This window comes from Lycorma delicatula, chromosome 1 (assembly GCF_047948215.1).
Source record: "Lycorma delicatula isolate Av1 chromosome 1, ASM4794821v1, whole genome shotgun sequence".
Taxonomy (NCBI): Eukaryota; Metazoa; Arthropoda; class Insecta; order Hemiptera; family Fulgoridae; genus Lycorma; species Lycorma delicatula.
The window spans coordinates 260,243,729-260,264,643 of NC_134455.1; the positions used below are offsets into that span (position 1 = coordinate 260,243,729).

The 20,915-nt window shown below is 29.3% G+C and overlaps 1 long non-coding RNA gene across 2 annotated transcripts in view; it reads left to right on the top strand.

Moving 5' to 3' along the window:
• Nucleotides 1–3,565: 3,565 nt before the first annotated feature.
• The window catches only part of LOC142318301 (uncharacterized), a 250,275-nt gene continuing 232,925 nt past the window's right edge, over nt 3,566–20,915 (top strand). Inside the window, exon 1 of one of the 2 annotated variants that reach the window (XR_012754870.1) lies at nt 3,566–3,614. This is a non-coding gene — a long non-coding RNA (uncharacterized LOC142318301). The remainder of the gene's footprint in view (nt 3,615–20,915) is intronic. The other variant, XR_012754869.1, reaches the window with a different exon arrangement.

Genomic DNA, 20,915 nt, shown 5'->3' on the forward strand with positions numbered 1-20,915 from the left:
GCAAGGATAGAATATTTAGAGTAATGAGTATTGGAGTGTATTTTGGTTAAATAAATATTTGTTTAATGATCCATCTGACAGATCCTCTTGGTAGATAATGTTAAATATTTTCTTTATTAAAATAAACAAGACCATTAGGTGAAGATTCAGTTGAAATAACTATACTAATGGTATACAAAATAGTAAGCATTTTTTATTATCCATCGCTTTCATTCCTTCAGCCACACTCAGAAAAAAATACTTAACACATAGGTGCAGAAGTTTGTACTCTGACATCTCGATTAACTGGTTTGTGGTTCCTCGCATGGTTTGGCACTCTTTCTTCTCTTCTAACTCATCAAAAAAAGCACTTTAACTCATTGTAAAAGCACTTCTTAGATCTAGGTGTGCATTCAAACTGAATTTTTCATTTACTATATGAGAAAACTCATCACATATTTGTAATAAATGTGTTCAATTAAATAATCTTACTTTTATAAATAAATATGTAAATTTATAATAACAAATTAAGTTCTTAATTTTTTATTTTTATTTTTTATGTATCCTGCCTACTTTCCGCGTTTGATATACAAGAGTGTGCATTAGCTTCTTTGTAACAGATCTTTTGATTCCTTCTTTTTGTATTTTGAAGACTGTTAATTTTAAATAATTAACTATTTATTTAACCGATTTTTTAACTCCAAATTTAAACAATCAGGATTTTTATTCATATTTCATTCACAAAAATATACTCTTTTTTAGAATTTTTCTGATGAATTAGAATGTATAAAATTATGTAATAATAGCTGTCGATAAACCTTTGAGTAATATTTCTTTAATTAATCATGTGTTTAAATACAAATACTAGTATTTAGGTTATTTTACATAATTAATTTCTTTTATAGGTTATCCAAAAATAATTTTTGAATTTCTAATTACAATTGTGTTATCTATATATTTCAGCAACAAATAAAAGTTATTTTTTTAAGCTTTGCAAATAATTTTTTTGTGGTTTTTGTGGCAACTGTATGTTAAGAGCTGTCGAATTTCTAACAAAGCTCACAGACTCATTTATAATATAGGCTAGGTCAATGAAAATATAGAAAGGACTTATTTGCAGTCATAATTGAATTATTTATCATTTAGATTTTGTTTTGTAGTTTCCATATTTCTCTTATTAATCAACCAAAGAAATAATAATGCGGTTGAATTTTGGTCAGTTTTTAGAGCATAATGTAAACGATACTAATTATTCAATTATTTTATTCGTTGCATGCATTAAATTCAATATGATTTGCAAGTCATTTAGGCTTATGAAATTATTTGGAAATACGTTGTCATTTCCATTATATATATAGTATTCAATTTCCATTTGAAACATTTAAAATATTTGTGGTACAGTTAAACACACATAAATATTGTTGAAAACATATTGTTATATTCTTCCCATCTTTGTTTTTAGGTTATTATTAGTAGGAAATGTCTTTAATGGAGTTATGTTCAGTTTTTGTCTTTCTTGTATGAGCTTTATTACATGAAGTTGTTTTTATTTTGAAATTTTTCACTCCAAATAAAAGTAATTTTTGTTTATTAATTATTGATACTGTAAAATGTACTTCTTACACATGGTAAGAAGGGACTTCTTTTCGAATGGTAAAACAGCACTGTTAAATTTTTTTAGTTACATTTTGATAATGATTGCAAAAGTATTCTGTTCATTTAGCTAGACAATGTATTACTTGGTTTTACTATATAAATAGCCTTTCAATAACAGAGAATAAATAACGCACTTTTTCCTTTCATTTATATCTCAATCGGCCACTTTAAATTCTTGGTCTCCTTTTCGTTTTAATAACGATAATATAATTAAACTTCAACCTTTATAAAACTAGCCCTCTTAAAATGATAATTTTTTCATGCTTCTTAAGGACAAATGAGAACTAAATGCTTGTTATAATTGCAATATCTTTAACTGAACTAAAATATCAATAAAGTACAGTGAGCAAAATCAAGTTAATAATATACAATAGCTTGTATATTTTAATGTAAACGTTATTAAGAGTTGAAATATGAATATAGCTGAAAATAATCCAACCAAACTAAACTCAGTTATAAAAAGAATAATTAAAGATTCTCTGAAAAGTAATTATTTTATTTTCGACATTAGTAAACTTTATGTAATTTTCAATTTAACCCGGCTACTTTGACTAATATCAAAAGGTATATGTAAAAAGTAATATCCAAGCACTGTTTATGAATTCGTCTTTTAATTAACTTGTCTTTCTAGCGAATTTATTGTTCAATGAACGCGACATATCTTAACTTCAATATATTTTCGCAATGATTTTATTATTTTAACCGCTAAATATTATTAATTTCCCCCCCCCCCCTTTCTTTTATTTTTGATGTCATTTTAAGAAATTTCGTGATGGAGTATTCAAATTTAACTAATTATACCAGAGTGCATACTGTTATTTTTAAACTGTTATTTGGTTTTATTTTTTGGAAACCTTATAGTTACATTACGTCTGTTTATCTACGTGTTATTTAATTATTTTAAGAGGACGATTTACTAGAGATTTAAAATCTACCGAACAAACCGTGAATTTGGCACGTATAAAGAAAATTATTGTGTTTTAAAAATTTGTATTTTTCACAAATATAAATTTATTGCTACTAAGTAATTGAACAAATAACAATTAAACGTTATTATGAAATAAAAACTATTATTAATTTTTGCGCTGTAACTGCCCTATTGAGTGAATTCGCCCGATGAAGGTAATCAGTAAAATACTATTTACAGTGGTATTTTTCTGTATTTAGAGGATTTAAGACCAATTACCTTATAGATTTTGCCTTACGATTAAAACATATTAAAAAACTAACTTCTGTTTATTCAAAGTCTGACTCGAAGAAAATTATGAAAATCAGCATTTTTAAATTAAAATTCATCGACTGCGGTATTAAAGAAACATTTTCTTCATGATGTGAGCTATTTTATGACATTATTTAAAGAATAAATAACCGCACTGATTTCCATAAACTAAAAATAAAATCATTAGTAAATTTTTTGATGGTTATAAGAAAATTCAAAGTAAAAAGAGATGAAGAAGGAAAAGTCAAAGGAAAATCGAATCGACTGCAGTAAGGGATTTTCCATGGACCGTTTCCAGGGAGCTATTTCAGTGCTAAATGTATATTTAGCTCTATATAATTTAAAATCCATACTCGATGAATTATCACCCGATTCCTTTATTACATAATCTTTCAGTCATTACATTTTTTTTAATAGGTCTATTGCATACACGAGTACCTTTGATTTGTTTGTAACACCATATTTTCGTTGAATTGGGCCTACATTGTAACCGACTTACCGCTTTCACAGCAGGTCGTATTAAAAAATTATGAAGTACTTAGCGAAAAGTATACGTGTATTGATTGAAGGGTATGTGTTAGAAACGCTGAGGCTGGACTCTGATAGCGGCGGCTGCTGGATGTAAGAGGGGAGAGCCACCTGTGGGCGTCGCACGCAGACGCTAGGCATCGGGATGCCTGATGCCAGTCGAGCGCGTGTTCGTATAATCAGCACAACGTCATTCTGCGTTTTCAGCTCTTACCAGCATCACTCTTTACATGTGAGTCTCGGTTTAAACTCATATGTGTCGTAAATTTACGTTGTTATATTATACCTGTATGAATGTTCGTATCAAATTATCATTACATATTTGATGTTTTTGAAACTGTTCATTTAAAATTCTGTGTTTTCATATTTTATAAACCATCTAAAATAATCTACATTGCATGTTTTTCCTATAGTTAAAAATATATTTTAAACCTCTTCTTGGTGATTCCGCACTACAATAATATAATTTATCATTTATAATTATATTTATAATCTATTTTAAGTCGGCAAGAAGGGGGTAAATCAGTTTGCGATTTATTTTTTAAAATGTTTAAAGTTATGAAATAATTAGGAAAGCGTGTATTAAAAGGCTTGTGAAAAGATGTATCGACTAATTACCATTTTCTTGAGAATGCTTTGTACATAATTGTAATTTCATGAAAGTTTAATTTACCTGCCTTCGCTTTTATTGCATCAAGTAAACAGTTTCTTTTGTTATATGAAGTTAAGAGAGAATTTAATGTATACAATAAACTAATTTTTATTTTCATGTAAAATGATACTAATAGTTCTTTAAATAAGAATACTTAATAAATAAAAACAAAATTAGTAATTTGCAATTAATAAGTTCTTTACTTTCAGATAATTACTGAATAATTTAACAAATAATTTCTTCACCTAAGTATGACTTCAGGACGCAACCGTAGATTTAATGAAATTTTTCCTACTTAATTATCCTTGAAATCATATTCCTCAAAGGAAAAAAAGTTCTAAATTCTTCATCAAAAACAAAATTTGAAAAATATTGTAAATATTCATAATTTCACTATTGAGAGTAATTCTTAAATATAAATTAATTTCACATTTATTAAATTAATTTCCTTGGAATCGTAGGTACGACTTTCGTTTATCAATATTATCTCATAAGATTTCGGGTAGCTTATTCTTTGGTTCCAACTGAAGTGTAGTACCTAGATTTCATACATTTATCTTTACAAAAAAAAAAAATGTTTCACAAAAGTAATTAAGTTATTGTAAAAGAAAACTTAGTAAAAATATTTTAATAAATATTTTCCGTGTAAGAAAATATTTTAAAGCAACTTATAAATTAATGTATATTATTCGTCAAAATAGATTGAGGTTTATAATCGCACATGCAAAAATTATTATTCAGTATAAAAAAAGAGGACTATGTCTTTTTTTAACCCAAAATAATTATACCAAATATAATTAGAAGTAAAACGTAATTACAATGAAATGAAATTGTTATTTTTATTTAATTGTATAATTCCAAGTTTAAAACGAAATATCAACTTTCCAGTAGACTTTTCGTATGTAATTACAGTGAACGCAGGCGAAAAGTTGAATTTTGTAACTTTTACCTGGTATTCAAAACAAATTATGAAATTATTTCATTCAAAGTCCTAATATAATTATCCACTATCAAATTGTTGTAACAATGTTTTTTATTTTCAATAAAATGAGCATAAAATATATAGTCTACATAAATTGCATACTACATCCATTGAATACAAATGAGTACTTGTATGTGCGTGTTTTATGTTATGTGTAGTGTACACACAATCTAAAACAGACGTTATGCAACCCGGTAATGTACGTACAGATAGTTTAAGTTCTTTTTTTTATATTTTTCCTCTAGAGATCCCTTACAACCTGTGATATATATTTCCTGTATATATATATATATCTCATTAGGGTCCTGTTTTACATCATTTACCTCTATTACTTCAATATAGTGTATATGGAAGCCTCTCAACAGTTGAGATGAGTGATATAGGCTTATGGGACGGGAATTCGCTCAAAAAAAAATATTAATAGTGCGTCGTAAGTTATATTACACCAGAAAGATCATTCGATTATTTAAAAAAAAATTATTTCTTTTCGATGAAATATTAGTTCTACTTTTTACTTGTCAAAAAGAATAACATCCGTGAAAAAATTCGCTTTTGTTTAATCAATGATGCAGGGTATATTTTCTAGTATATTTTCGTTATTATAGTTTTTTCGTGGTATCTGAGATTAATTGAATGAATAATTTCAAATAACGGATTTCATCGTAATCATTTCATATATTTTCTAATAATTAGTTTTCTAACAGTTGAAAACACAATCATTTACAACATAATAAACTATTTACTAATTTACAACATGTTCATACTATTTAGATAATTTATTTGAGTGTTTTCGTTAGAATTTTATTTATTTTAATTTGAGTATTAACAGTTCATTATTTATAAAGAGGTTACTTAAAGAATACCACAATATTACCTACCGCTGCTGAATAAAACATCAATTAAATTATCAGACAAGAATGTTAAATAAGATTATATTGTGCTCTTTTATTTAGCCATGAACCTGTTCAAATTTAATAGCGTTTTATTCCATTTATTTAAATAAAAATGCGACATTAAAAGTTTACTACCATAGGATTGTACTATTACAGTGGTTTTATGGGAATGTGTGAAAAATCCAGCCACAAGACTACACTAGAATAAATAAAAGTACATAAAAAGTCTAGTTCATTATTTTATTCAGATTTCAAAATAAATTATTGTTTCCGCATGAAACTATTTCCAATAGGTAATTTTTATTTTATTAATTAATAATAAAACGTTTCTTGGTTCACAGGATACTCTGAAATAAACTAGTGGTATAGATATTCTTTAAATTTCCTCTACGTTTTGATTGGTAAATGTTCAAATTCTGATATTCAGTTAAACCGTAAATATGCCTATTTAAATTTTAATATTTAAGTGGTAATAGTTTAAGTTAATTCACATGAAGTATAAAACAACTCTGTGTGAAAAAAATTAGGAGTAAGACAAATCAAAATATTTGTCAGTTTTTTAAAAATACTTGAAAATGACTTTTTAAGATGATTGAAAAATATTTTTTATCGAAAATAATTTTATAAAATAAATTGTCGAAATATGATCTGCATTTGGTCAATTATGTTTAATAATAAGTGTTTTGTCAATATGTTAAACTGCACCCCGTATTTTAACAAAAGATATTCCTTAATATGATGAATTACAATTAATTTTTATGCCGAATTAAATTTGTGCATTTATTTGAAAATTATACTTATTTGATTTTCATCAACTGTACTATAATACGCATTAAAAAAATGTAAGCCGTGTTATAATAGCAGATTTTGAATTTTTACCTGAATATGAAGCACAACTTCATTATAAATTAAATTTAAAACAAAAAAAAAGTTGTTCCAGGATTTTCACGGTAACTGTTGTTTAATGAATTTAAAATATATATATATTTGAAAATTTGTATGCAGGTAAAGTATGTGTGATTGGGACGTCGTAACTTCAAAGGACTTCACAGACTGTTTATCTTAAGTAAGGATCAAACTTTGCGTCTCGTCCTACGAATGACATCAAGTACGCATTGATTTGTAAATTTAATTTAACCTTTCAAAACTCTATTCAATATTCTTGAAACTTCGATACATCCATTTCCATTGCAGTCAATCCTGTCATTATAAATTACACGATTTCCTTTTTACTTTCTTTTTTCTTAACTTCCAAACATTAAAGCTAATAAAACTTCTATTTATGTTGACTCAATTCAATAAAGATGGAAGGCAATTTTCTGCTTTCAACAATCGGTTATGTTTTTTTTAATTTTAGTATCCATTCATTGTAGAGATATTACCATTATATTTAACATATTTTGTTTAAACTTTTACAAAATTGATTACTTCTATTGAAAGATAGTTATTATTATTAGTGGAACTAGTAGCGGCGGATTTATGGTAAAAGTAGAGGAAGAAGAAAGTTATTTATTTTCTTTATTCCATAGCTGACGACAGATTCACAAATATTAAATGCACATGTATTCTTTTTATTGTGCATTATTTACAATCGGTTTCCTACAAACTTAGAAACCACAAGTGAATTGTTTCATTAAGTACAGACTATCACTGAATAGTCTGAAGACCATCCAATGATAGTTCTCGTCAAATACAACATTAATAAATGCGAGACTTCTCAAGAAAACACGATGTGAGTGTACTAAAACAAGGTAGATAACAGAATCAAAATAAATTACAAAATTAGATAAAAAAACAACGGATAAAAATAAATAAAAACAATAATTTATTAAATATGAAAATATGAATTCACAAACAATCAAAGAAGTAAACACGATAAAATCACAGAAATAAATATAATAATAAAATCAAAATTAACGGCCAGCGTCAAGAAGTTCAATAATCGATGGAACTAGCTGGTACGATTGAACAGGAATATAATTCTCCTCAATTTTCATTCAACACAACTTTAAATGACTGTAGAAGTCTTACCTTACCCATTTCCACAGGAATGCAACGTGACTGGCAGTAACAAGAGCCTTATCGTGTAGTCACTACAGATCAGTGTAGATACTAGTCTTATCAAGAAGAGTAGACACAACTGTTCCACCCCACGGATTATATACTTAACTTTCAAAGATCACCGAGGTATAGTATATCGGTCTTTAATCGTATAACGTCCCTACGATTGTCTACTAAATTTATTGTTAGATGATTTAAATATGTTTCTCGTCTAGGTGCAGTCCTTACTGGCTTTGTGAATCTCACGAACACATGGCATCTCAAGATACTCGTCAACTTCATTTTTCCTAATGAACTATGGCACTCCTTTGTTTTAAAATCGTTGGATGACCTCAAATAGTCACTATTACAAGTTGTTCTCGACACTAGCGCACCGTATTTTCCAGTATATTTGTTTCCGTATATCGATTTCAAGAAGACCTTACACGGCAATAATTTATTTTCCAGAGACAAATTAATTTCTTAACAAGTAACCTTAACATAAAATTAAAAAAAACGTTTTTTCTTTTTTAATAATTAAGCTTTTTTCCAATCATATAAAATAAAATAAAGTGAAACCGATGAAGAACAACTGCAGTGGTTTTAAAAGGCTGCAAAGAGATCCCTCCCGCTGGGCGAAAATTTTCTGTTCAGTACCAATACTTCAACGGGAATTAAAGGTTAATAAATCGTTTTTCAATTTTATTTTTCAAATGGCACGTAGATCATACGCACTGTAATTTTTAAGACATAGGTTATGAGATTAATACATAATTCATGGAAATTCAATACTGGTTAATGTTGTGAAATAAATACTTAAATCATATTTGCTAATTTTATTTTATTTGATGTGGTATTTCTATTTTACTTTTTAAAAAAAAAATTTGTGATTTTTTTGTAAAGAATTGTACAGTAATTCAATTGAAGTTAAACTTTAATTACTGATTTGCGTGAATTTGATTATTTTTTATGTTGTCTTTCAGTTTATATTTATTTTATTTTTGATTACAGATGTTAGGTATGTTAGATATTTCATTAATTTTAAACCTATTTATCTTGCATAATATGTTACATAACTACATTACAAACTGTTTTTTATAGATGTTTTTAAATACTCTAGCTTGATATAAGATTTGAAGAGTTTCAAACAGCTTTGGTTAATGTGTTTAATAAATTACGTTTGTTATTAAAAATATGCATTTAGAAATTACAAAAAATTCTTAAAATTATTATTTTAGAGTGTGGTAAATTTTAGTCACGAGGCTTGAACAACATGAAATTAGAAAGAAAGAAAAAAGGCTCTTGCCATGTGGTGTTTCAGATGGGTATTGAAAATTTGGGGAGGTGATTAAGATTCTAAAAAAATTGTTGATAAACCTGTAAAGGGATGAAGTAGGTTGATGGCAATATAAGAAACAACGGAAAATCAAATATTAACTAGACACCAAGGAAGAATGTGTGGATGATAAAATGTGTAAATCATAGATTAAAATGTATAAAACAGGTAACTTACTACTAGTTGATTTTTTATTACACATTTTTTGGGTAAATAGCTAGTCTAGCGTAGAAAAGATGAAATATTGCCCTCAAATCGGTAAAATAATTGCCCAAAGAGATTTAACAGTAGAAAAGTATTCCTATTTAGCTGATTAAAATACAGTGTTTTTGGTAATTACAATCAATATAATTGCAGTTTTTATTTTTTCCTGTTAAGTAAGAACAAACATAAACCGTCGAACAATTTTGCGATTGGCAGTTAATTTATTCGCTTTTACTGACTTATCTAACAGCATTTAAGCAAATATTTCTAATATAACATATCGTAATTACTCAGGTAATTCACGCCATCGCTTAATTCACTCATCTGAATTTTTAAACAATTTTTTTTAAATATTCAAAAAATAAAATATACTGTCAAATTATTATCATTTTATCATTCATTATCACGTTTTAGTTTCACTTTAAACCTATGTAAAATCAATTCCTGTCTTAAAGCACCTAGTTTTCTATAAAATATTTTGGTAAAGTATTGCGTGAATTACGCAAGTAGATAAGGTAAGTTGTATTTTGATTATAAATTAGATTACTTTTAAGGATATGTAATAAAGTATGCTTTCGATAGCTAATGATTGCATGCTGATGTTGACGACACGGTCAGATAGAAAATAAAGTTCTGAGGTGATGCTGCTATTATGAATTCCATTGTCGTCTTGGTTAGCGTATCAGCAATTGACGGGTTAGCCCATATTTTGAGACAGTCTTGTGCTTAATAAAAGAAGAAGGTTTCGGAAAACGCACCCTAACGATTGTATTTGAGACACTTTTTCTATAATGACAGGCTTGCTTTAATTAATTTAAAAAGCGTCTAAATCCTCTGTGTTGATATTTTATAAGGGTTTTGATGTAGGAAAAGGTTACAACATAACAGTTTTCTGTTAAACGTGAGTTAAAAAAACTTCTATTGTTCTTTCAAGTAGGCCTTCTAGCTTCCACTCAAGTTATTCTTTCTTTTAAAAGCGACCTTACAACATTTTCTCAATTCATATATTTTCTACAGTAATATATTAGGAAGTTTAAAAATACGTATACTAACGAACAATTTGTAATGTGTATGCTAAGAGTCGGTTATGTAGATATAACCTTTCTATTTCTGTATGCATATAAATAAATACTATTTTCTTTTAAAATTAAACAGATGTGTTTAAAATTATACAATACTTAAATGTTACTCACCGTTTGATGCACTTCAATTCGTCAAACATTTTCTGGCAGGAATCTTTTACAGTGGATATATTCTGATAAATTATTCTATATACAAATAATTCTGCAGCTTATAAACTTCTATGTTACACAGTTTATATAATTAAAAATATCTTGTCTTGTATATTAACAAATTTCCTATTTTGCATATTTTGTTAAACATTTATGGATAAAATTATAACTGCTTGAAATAACATCAACGTGAACCGATTCATAAATTCGTTTTTAAAAATCTTACTATTTTTTACGCACGTTTTTAAAAATAAAAACGTAAACATAATTCAAGCAAATAATTGTTTTATAAAATAACTCATTACAATTTGAGTATTGTAGTGATATAATTACCGACCTAGATATATGAACTAAGAACCAATTTACACGTACAATTTCAAGAAAGTATTAGGAGTAAAATATAGCTCCATGAAACCGGAAAAATGAAAATGGACAATCTACAAAGCAGATTTGATATTTTTTTAGAGGAAAAGAAAAGTAACCATTTTTTTCTGGATATAAACATACGAAGAACAAGGAATATACCTACTGAACATAAAAAAAATAAGTTGAGGATATTCTTTCAAAACCTGGCGATTGAAACATTATGCATGAGCATTCAAAAGTTTATGTAAATGTTGGATTAAATAATATGTAGTATGTGAAATTGGATACTAGCTGGAGAATATTTCGTTAAAGTTAATAAAATATTATTGCGCTTAGTGATTTTCATATTGCTCCTTTGAAAACTTTCGCAGAGATCTCTGCTTCTTCAAATTTATTTATTTAGTATTTTCTTTTTCCGGTAGACTAATTAAAAAGACCGTCTGGTAGACTAACTAAAACTTTAAAATTAAAGATCTTGATTAGCTCAATTATTGAATTAAAAGTATTTTCTGTGATCTTATTACAACCTATTGTAATATTATGTAAAATAATAATTATTTTAAATATTTAAACGTATTTTTAAATTTAAATTATGATTTTTTAATAAACTAAATTTATTATTTCCTACAGCCGGTCATTGTATTGAAGGTTTACTTGGATATTAACTGTATCTTCATTGCTATTTTTAGTATGGAGTAAATTTAAATATAAAGTATGGAATAAACAGGAATTAAATTTGTCATTGTTGATTCTTAAGACTGACATTTAGTAAACCGATTATTTTTTCCGTTATATGATCAGGTTGATAACATTTATTTTTATTGCATTTACACGATTTTAAATGTTTCTGAAAGAGTTTTGTAAAGTTTTTATTTGTTATTGCTACGTAGAATTTTATACCATTTTACTCGCCACTTATGTTTTCATAGACATTGTTTTATTATAAAAATTACAATTAAAATTATTTTTAACGCTTTATTTGATTTTCTTTCGTTAGTTGTAATATATTATAATTAATTTTATAGTTGGTTGAATAATAGTTTAAGAAAATTGGCTAATAATTGACTCAAATAAGCTGAAGTGTATTGGAGTATAATAATAAAACTTTTGAAAATTACAAGCAGTGACTTTATTTTGTTTTTTACATTAATATTAAATATTGTAACAACTGAACGTTATCTGTAGGAATTCAACACGTCAAAACCCGGAAAGTAACAAATAATTATTTTGTGGGAATTATATCGCAATTATTCAAGCTATAGATTTAAACATCCTGTCGACTTATTACAGCTTAAATGACTTACTCTTGGTTTTTTAAATATTATGATCACTTCAATGCGAAGCATTTTGGAATTAGAAAATATTATCAACTACAAATAAAATATTTTTTTATATTGATTGTACACATATGTAATAATCACTAAAAATAGACTCAGATAATCGCAAAATTAAAATTAATTAAACATCGTAAAAATATTTTGACATCTGATAAAATTATTACATAATCAAAAAATATTGTTAAACCCTAATTAAACAACAAATCATATTTATATGTTAATAATTACGATTTGAAAATAAATATATAGCATGTACAGCCTTTAAAAACCTAAAACAAATACAATTTTGCAAAAGAATTATACACCAAAGCACATCCAAAATCAGAAAAAAATACGAATAGCAGAATAATGGTATGTATAACATAAATTATAAAACATAGGTAAAACATCTAAGAAAAAAGAAACCAGTAATTCGAAAGTAGAAAAATAATATATTTATTCTCGTAAATAAATAAATTGGTAAGTTATAGATTTTATTTAGGGTTATTCAATAATTAAAGAAACAAATCCCATCAGCGAAAAAACCATGTAATAGAATTAACTGAAACTGTCTGACGTTCAAATTGGCACCCCTCATAAAGAAAATATCAGCTATATATTTTTAATTTTTTTGTTTATTTGAAAATATCGGCTCCTCTTGAAATGTGTACCGCAGAAAAAATAGATTATTATTTTAACAATATTTTTATTTATTTATTATATGATACGATTTTTCTTTTCTTAAGGTGTAAAACCGGTTGAAATTCACTAGCGCATCTTACAACAGTATGGTAAAATTAGGATTAACCGTGGACATTTTTAAAAGTGAATTGAATAGTTTAAATCAAGAAGAACAATATTCATCACAGCGGAAGACCGGTGGATGTTTCGACTGACTGAAAATCGAATTAATGATCTTTATTCACAAGAACAGACGAATACTAATTTGAGAAATTGGTGAAATTCGTAATGCGAGTACTGTCCTTTTCGCTTTCCATGACATACTCAATATCGCAAAATGTGTTCGAGGTGGGTTCCGGGAAAATTGAAATTAAATCAAAAAGACATCCGAATTCACATTTGTACGGAACTTAAACGACTGTTTTTAAGTGAAGGCAAAGCTTTTGTAAATCGTATAGTAACTTATAATGAATCTTTGTTCATCATTTTGAACCAGAATCCAAATGTTAGATCATGGAATGAAAATACCAAAGTTCGCACGCCAGGAAAATTTAGCGTTATCAGATAAACAGGTGTACGGTGTTTTTGGACTCAAAAGACACAATTATTGTAATTATTTGTAAAAAAAATACAGTCAACTATTGAGTGCTGAGTACTATTCGAGAAGGTGCTGAGAGAAGGAAGTGTGGTAATGAGTAAAAAAATAGGGTATGAATTTCTTTTGCATTATCGGTGTTTCATAACACAAGAAACCCAAAAAAACAAAGTGAAAGATAATGTTAGTATGTACGTATGTATGCGTGTAATCTTATTAAGCTTGTGTTGAAGCTTAATAACCTTTGACTGGATAAACTGGTTTTGATGAAAGGTTGTTCAGACTCGTGTATATGAAAAAATCTATTATTAGTCTTCAGGGGAAGTTGAAGGGCCGACTTTATAAACATTTTGCAAACATAGCCTATATTTGTATAATTTTTATGAAAAATGCCATTCCTGACCGGGATTAGAACCCGGGACCTCCGGATAAAAGGTCCAGACGGTAGCATTCCGCCACGGAAGTCGGCTTTGTAAAAAATTAGAGTGTTTTATTTCTTTCATTAAGATTAAATAAAATTGAAATAAAAATTGTCAACAACGAGACATTATAACGTTTAATATTATTGTGCTCTAGAATATAAATATTTTGTCTAAAAAATACTATATCAGCTATTGTTGTAGGAGGAAGGTGATGTGTAAGTGCTTGTGTTATTTTTTGAATTTTGTGAATTATAGCAGGGTACGTACTTCAAATAAGATTTTAAGTTAGAGATTGTATCATTTAATAAGTGAGAATTATTTTCTTTAATTTTTTTTTTATGAAGATAATTGTAAGGCCTACGCTAGACTATATAACCTAGCAATCGAAGCGTAGCTAAAGACCAGCTTCAGACTGTCCCAAATTGCAACCAATCAGGAAACAGCAACTGTGAAGCGGTAAATATTAACAGCTCGCAGGTAAACAGAAAGCGTGGACCACTAAAATGTTCCAAAACATATCCACGGAGATCATCGCAAAGGAAGTTGATAAGAAATGGGATTATAGAAAATATGAGTGCTTCCTGCGGGAGTGATAGTAATTCTGATATTACAGACTCCATTACTGTTAACCTGCCCTGGAAAAGGGTACCGGTTTTGCGTACGCTAATGGTAACTAACACAATTTCTGAAAGCGCATACCTCTTTTAAATCGATTTGACCATCTATCAATAGAGGAGGTCAACAATATTGTTCAATAAAAGGAAATTAAACCTCCTACAGTACTGTTATATGGTATTTCGGATATTATTAAGATATATGAGTTGGAATCGGCGGTGAACAAGACAGAATAAAATGTACCAATAATAAATAATAAACAACTTCCACGCTGTAGAACGGTATTGAAACCTAAAAGAACATAATTCGAGTGGGTCCAGAAAATGATTAGGATACTCTTTCTCAAGACGTGATGAGAGGACGTTTCGGAAAGTGTTAAAAATAATCTTCAAGATTCGATCTCACTTGCTGTTATTCAAGAGGAGATTGAAAGTCGGGACATAAATTTGGAGTATCGTAAACGTCGACCACTGAGTAACAAAAGAACCGTTAGCCTTATTTTTCGTGAACCTGAAACCTAAGAATAATAAATAGAATTGTTCGGAATAAAGTACGTGGCTAACTGTTGTGTTAGATTTGAAACCTCAAACAAACAAAGCTCCAGGATTAGTACAATGTATGAGGTGTCAGCAGTATGGTCATACTAGAAATAATTGCATGAGAAAAAAACCGCTTTGTGAAGTATGGAGGAGGACACAAAACCACTGACTTCCAGAAGACAGATAGAAGTACTCCGGGAATTTGTGCTTATGCTAAGAGGATCACTTTGCAAAGTATAAAGGTTGCAGCGGTTTGTAAAGAAATCCTATAAGCCTTTAAACCTACTATCGATTTTATCTCAAATTTATGAGAAACTGTTGTTGTGTATAATGTGGTTAGTGTTAGAAAGCGATGATATGATACCTGACCATCAATTCGGCTTTAAGGATGGTCATTTGACAGCGGGACAAACCCATAGACTAACTACGGTTATCGTCAGATGTCTAAATGAGAAAATATATTATTCGGCGGCCTTTTTGGACGTGCAACAAGCATTTAACAAAGTTTGGTTGACGGTCTTTTTTTCAAATTAACATCTTGCTTACTTGGTTACTTCTTAATCCTTCACGGCTGTCTGGATGGCCGCTTCTCACGAGTTAACTACAATCAAAAGATGTCTATGTTTTTCAACTAAGGTGTTCCGCAGGGCTCAGTTTTGGAATTCCGCAGGGCTCAGTTCTGGAACCGGTTCAATTACTGTTCTACACTGCTAACCTAACTAATAAAGACTGTGTTACAGCATCAAATCTAGGTGACACGACAATCTTAGCGGTTAACGACAGCCCGAATATAGCCTCGGAGAAATTACAATCTACACTGGATGCCATCAGCGTTTGGCTATGTAAATGGAAAATAAAGATAAATCCGTCCTAAGTCCTGCCACGTAACGTTCACGATGAGAAGAGAAGACTGTACTGAAGTTCATTTAAACGGTATCAGAATACTTCATGCCAATAAGGTAAGGCATCTGAAGTTTATACCTTGATCGCCACTTAACTTTGAGAGATAATATAAGAGAAAAAAGGAGACAGACTGCTTGACATTAAGTTTAAAGAAGAATGTAGTGGATACTGGGTACGGGATCTCAACTTGCTTTGTCCAGCACGGTTTGGCAACACAAGGATTTATTGAAGCCGTTATGGACTTACCGGATCGATGTCCAGGGCACAACCAGTAACAGTAATGTGGATATCATTCAACGGTTCCAGAATAAAGTACTATGGATCATAACACAAGCGGCATGGCTTGCATATGTAATCGTTACCACGATTGCATAAAAATTCCATACGTTCGAGAAGAAATTGAACATCTACTTTCGAGATATGTGTGGAGGAACATGTTAATCATCTTGCTTTGAATTTACTTAACATCATTGAGGATATAAGGAGAATGAAAAGGCTCCATGTCCTTGATCTGGTTGATGGACAGTTACGATGATGGGGCTTTTGGAGATACATTTCTTATAATTGTTTTTGCTTTATTTTCGGTTATCACTTTTATGAATGCTTGCGTTTATTTTTTATCTATGGTTATGTTAAAGTTAATATTTAATTTATTGTTCTACGTACCCTTTTTTACTTACCCGACTTGATTAATGATGTGAAGGTATGTATTAATTTTTCATTTAACTATATTTAACTGATTTTTATCTATGATTAACTTTTAATTTATGTTTCATTTTATATTATCACATTTGCGTGTCAGATTTTGATTAATATTTGTGTAGTCTGGTGTAGCGAAGAGTATTAACTCGTGTTTTGAAAGGTGGATCCTATGGTGAATAGCGTCTGTGTGGGATTTTATCAATTCATTATTATACGTGTTAAACTCTGCTACAGTTCTCAAACACTATGAAATATTATCAAGTTATTTCGTAGTTGCTTGTTTTCTTGTATTTATATTCATATACCTTACTTTAAGTGACAGTCTCACATACGACATACAGATTCAATATGGAAGCAGATTGTAAATAAATTAATTCAGAAAAAAAAAATTAATGTCAATTAATTTTTTACTATAACTAGGGAACCTGTAATTAAACTAATATTTCAATAAAAAACTAACCATTTTATGTCGGGTATATACTAAATATTATGTTTCATTAAAAAACCTTTTATGACCGGATTGCCATCTTTATTGCAATTAAGCTATTTGATAGGCGTATTTATAGAAATCCTAAACTATCATGTTGCAGTCACTTAATATATAAAATATCTACTAAGGCATGATTCATATTTCGGAAATAAAATATTAAAGTGATTGAAAATAAAAGAAAATTCATTTTCGTGTGCTCAAATAAATTTTTGTGGTAAATGATTCATTTCAGAAATTGATTAAAAATGTGAAGTGTAATTAAAATCGGTGAAAGAAAATACAGGCTAAAATCGTTGCGTTATCATCAAAATGGCAAATTATAAAATAAACACCGTTTTATTTATTGAGTTACGCGTTTGAATTATTTTATAAAAGCTTTATTTCTCAAGTGAGTAAGTAAAGGAATAGTCTTCACAACAGCCTTTATGAAAACAAACAGCAAATAAGAAGGATCTTAAAATATGGAGAAAGAGTGAAAATAAAATTACACAAATAAAACAAAAATTTGAAATGACATAATTCATAATATATAGCATTTTCTTAAAATTACTCAAATTACTGAATAAATATTATAAAGCTGATTCCTACGTCTAATTTATGACAGTCCCCTAGACAAACGAGAATCTATTTCCTAAAATAATTTACAGTAACGACAAAAGGCCAATAATTTCACTGCGTATGATTTTTTATAAACAAGCAAAGTCTGTGCAATAATACACCTATGCTTCCATAATGATGGATTATTATAAGATATATTGCATGGAAATTAATTAATTAATAAAGAAAATTTTAATGAGTCGGGGTACAAGAAATAACATCAAAGTGATACAAAAAAGGATTTTTTTTTTGTCTTAAGTCATTTGACCGGTTTGATGCAGCTCTCCAAGATTCCTTATCTAGTGCTAGTCGTTTCATTTCGGTAAACCCCCTACATCCCACATCCCTAACAATTTGTTTTACATATTCCAAACGTTGCCTGCCTACACAATTTTTTCCTTCTACCTCTCCATCCAATATTAAAGCGACTATTCTAGGATGCCTTAATATGTGGCCTATAAGTCTGACCCTTCTTTTAACTATACTTTTCCAAATGCTTCTTTCTTCATCTATTTGCTGCAATACCTCTTCATTTGTCACCTTTATCCAACCATCTGATTTTTAACATTCTCCTATAGCACCACATTTCAAAAGCTTCTAATCTTTTCTTCTCAGATACTCCGATCGTCCAAGTTTCACTTCCATATAAAGCGACACTCCAAACATATACTTTCAAAAATCTTTTCCTGACATTTAAATTAATTTTTGATGTAAAAAATTTATATTTCTGACTGAAGGCTCGTTTCGCCTGTGCTATTCGGCATTTTATATCGCTCCTGCTTCGTTCATCTTTAGTAATTCTACTTTCCAAATAACAAAATTCTTCTACCTCCATAATCTTTTCTCCTCCTATTTTCACATTCATTGGTCGATCTTCTTTATTTCTACTACAATTCATTACTTTCTTTTTGTTCTTGTTTATTTTCATGCGGTAGTTCTTGCGTAGGACTTCATCCATGCCATTCATTTTTCTTCTAAATCCTTTTTACTCTCAGCTAGAATTATTATATCATCAGCAAATCGTAGCATCATTATCTTTTCACCTTGTACTGTTACTCCGGTTCTAAATAGTTCTTTAACATCATTAATTGCTAGTTCTATGTAAAGATTAAAAGAAATGGGGATAGGGAATATACTTGTCAGATTCCCTTTCTTATTACGGCTTCTTTCTTATGTTCTTCCATTATAACTGTTGCTGTTTGGTTCCTGTAAATGTTAGCAATCGTTCTTCTATCTCTGTATTTGAAACCTAATTTTTTTTTAAATGTTGAACATTTTATTCCAGTCTACGTTATCGAATGCCTTTTCTAGGTCTATAAATGCCAAGTATGTTGGTTTGTTTTTCTTTAATCTTCCGTCTAATATTACTCTGAGGCCTAAAATTGCTTCCCTTGTCCCTATACTTTTCCCTGAAACCAAATTGGTCTTCTCCTAACACTTCTTCCACTCTCCTCTCAATTCTTCTATACAGAATTCTAGTTAAGATTTTTTATGCATGTCTAGTTAAGCTAATTGCTCTGTATTCTTCACATTAATCTGCTCCTGCTTTCTTTGGTATCATGACTATAACACTCATTTTGAAATCTGACGGAACTTCTCCTTTTTCATAAATATTACACACCAGTTTGTATAATCTATCAATCACTTTCTCACCTGCACTGCACAATAATTCTACAGGTGCTCCATCTATTCCAGGAGCCTTCCTGCCATTCAAATCTTTTAATGCTCTCTTGAATTCACATCTCAGTATTGTTTCTTCACTTTCATCCTCGTCTGCATCCTCTTCTACCTCTATAACAACACCATTTTCTAATTCATTTCCTCCGTATAACTCTTCAATATATTCCTCCTACCTATCGACTTTGCCTTTAGTATTATAAATCAGTGTACCATCTTTGTTTAACACATTATTAGATTTTAATTTATGTGCCCCAAAATTTTCCTTAACTTTCCTGTATGCTCCGTCTATTTTACCAGTGTTCATTTCCCTTTCCACTTCTGAACACTTTTCTTTATCCTTATTCTTCTTTCGCTAGTTTGCACTTCCTGCTTATAGTATTTCTTAATTTTCTATAGTTCCTTTTTTTTCTTCATCACTAGCATTTTACACTTTCTACGTTCATTCATCATCTGCAATAAATCGTCTGAAATCCAAGGTTTTCTATTAGTTCTCTTTGTTCCACCTAAGTTCGCTTCTGCTCATTTAAGAATTTCCTTTTTAATATTCTCCCATTCTTCTTCTACATTTTCTACCTTATCTTTTTTACTCAGACCTCTTGCCATATCCTCCTCAAAAATCTTCTTTACCTCCTCTTCATCAAGCTTCTCTAAATTCCACGGATTTATCTGACTCCTTTTCTTCAGGGTTTTAAACCCTAATCTACATTTCATTTTCATTAAATTATGGTTGTTATAAATATCTGCTCCAGGGTAAGTTTTGCAGTCAACAAGTTGATTTCTAAAGCTTTGCATAACCATGATATAATTTATCTGATACCTTGCAGTATCGCCTGGCTTTTTTCATGTGTATATTCTTCTATTATGATTCTTAAACTGGGTGTTGGCAACAATACAGTACAGTTGGCAACTGGGTGTTATAAGTTGGTCCCCTCTTTCATTCCTTTTGCCCAGCCCGTATTCACCCACTATATTTCCTTCCTTGCCTTTTCCAGTGCTTGCATTACAATCTCCAACTATTATTAAATTTTCATCTCCTTTTATGTGTTTAAATACTTCGTCAATTTCTTCGTATACACACTCTACCTCATCATCATCATGGGTGCTTATAGGCAGATAGAAGTTAAAAATCGTTGTCGGTTTAGGTTTCGATTTTATCCTTATTACAATGTTTCTATAGCTATGCATTTTGAAATGCTCTACTCTCTTCCCTATCTTCTTGTTCATTACGAAACCTACTTCTGCCTGCCTATTATTTGAAGCTGAGTTAATTATTCTAAAATCACCTGAC